Source organism: Podarcis melisellensis, assembly GCF_964234715.1.
Source record: "Podarcis melisellensis genome assembly, chromosome: 4".
NCBI lineage: Eukaryota > Metazoa > Chordata > Lepidosauria > Squamata > Lacertidae > Podarcis > Podarcis melisellensis.
Genome location: NC_138531.1, coordinates 77,853,520 through 77,855,414, shown reverse-complemented (window position 1 = coordinate 77,855,414; position 1,895 = coordinate 77,853,520). Strand labels below are relative to the sequence as shown.

General features: G+C 42.6%; 1 long non-coding RNA gene across 1 annotated transcript; it reads left to right on the top strand.

Annotated features, from left to right (window-relative positions):
- The first annotated feature begins 482 nt into the window (after positions 1-482).
- On the top strand, positions 483-1,483 carry LOC309369000. Its single transcript, XR_014167993.1, has 2 exons — positions 483-833; positions 1,187-1,483. It is a non-coding gene; the product is annotated as an uncharacterized lncRNA (long non-coding RNA).
- Positions 1,484-1,895: the final 412 nt, after the last annotated feature.

Sequence of the window (1,895 nt, the reverse complement as noted above, 5' to 3'; positions counted from 1 at the left end):
GGTCACTGCCCCACCAAACTCAATCTTGAGAGCCAGTGTGGTGTAGTGGTTAAGAGCGGTAGTCTCGTAATCCAGGGAACTGGGTTCGTGTCTCCGCTCCTCCACATGCAGCTGCTGGGTGACCTTGGGCCAGTCACACTTCTTTGAAGTCTCTCAGCCCCACTCACCTCACAGAGTGTTTGTTGTGGGGGAGGAAGGGAAAGGAGAATGTTAGCCGCTGTGAGACTCCTTCAGGTAGTGATAAAGTGGGATATCAAATCCAAACTCTTCTTCTTCTTCTTCTTCTTCTTCTTCTTCTTCTTCTTCTTCTTCTTCTTCTTCTTCATTCCTCCCAAGTTCACATACCTTCTTGCTTTACAGCTAGTCCAAAGGGTCCCCTGGCTGCCTGTTTCCTCCTGAGTCTCAGTTTTGCCCTTGTAGAACTTGGCAGGGAGGAGATGGGGACAAAAGTAGACTCAGTCAGCTCCATCTGCCATTGTCTCCACCTGCTGTCAGCCTCCCTACCATGTTATGAACCAGTCCCAGCATCCATTGTTGCTCACAGCAACCATGTCAGATATGTTAGACAGAGCGGCGACTGCCCCAAGGACAGCTGGATGCTTCATGGCTAAGCATGAATTTGAGCTTGCATCTCTCTGTTTCAGGTCTTAGGTGGGCAGAGCTCAGCAGCAGAAGGCATACTTTGAAAGCAGAAGGTCGCTGGTTTGGTCCTCCAGTAAATTGCACCGGGTAGCAGATGATATGAAGATCTCTGTCTGAGACTCTGGAGAGCTGCTGTTAGTCCGAGTAGACATTGCTGGGCAAGATGGATCTAAGATCTGACTTGGCAGAAGGTAGTTTCATAACTTCATCAAAAATGCTGCAAGCATCACTTCCCTCACTAGAAAATTGCGGAAGCTACACAGAAAATGCAAGTGGAAAAAAATGTTAAATGTCTGAGCATGCATAATGTGAGATTGTTGCAGATGCTGTAGATTTAAATTGTGATCTAAGCATCTCCTATGAAAGAGCCTAGAGACTTCTAACTATGAATAATTTGGCAGGAATATGCACTGATATATATAACAACCGAAGCTACCAGTTCACAGTTAATTGCTTGCTACTTGTACATAATGTCAAAGTAATACAAAATGTAAGAGACACCAAGATGTTTACATGAATTTCTTATGCTTTTTCACTTTCTTAGATAATCTGACGTGCTATTCTAAAAGCTGAAATGTCAAACATGGTTTTTCCTGGGTGATAACAATAGACATGCAAATATCTTCGACAGGTTCCGTAAGAAGGCAAACTACCCAGACTTCCTGCAGAGATGCTGGCAAGGAATAAGAAATCCTTGAAGTGCAAAGTGTAATGATGTTATTGTCACTGTGACCTAAAAGGAACAGTTGATGTTAAATATTCACATTAATTTTGGGACATTAGCTAGGTCTTCTGAAAAACAATTCACATTGTTTAATGTTACTAAAGCCATTTGACCAAATCGATCTCAGTATACTTTCTGGAATATGCAAACTTAAGCAAAAGTCATACTGAGGTATCAGTTTTCTTACTGTTATACATGACAGGGCAAGTGGTAGCGGCAGAGAGCTCCTTTTCAATGTGCCTGCCTGCCAGTAATATATCCTTCCAGAATACTCCATTTCTTTCCTCTCTCCAATATTTATTTTTGTTTTTAACCCTGACAAACACTCAACATTCTTTGGTCATTGAGAACACTTAGTTCTTACTGATCTATTCTGGCTGGAGTTGTGGCACCAATAGGTTTTTATTTTCTTCCTATGTAGACCAAAAATGGCTCCTCCATGTTGGGAACTGCCATGCCAGATAATGGCAGCAACATCTCAAGAAGTTTCCAAATGCATAGAGAACAGATAGACTGACAGACAATCCAC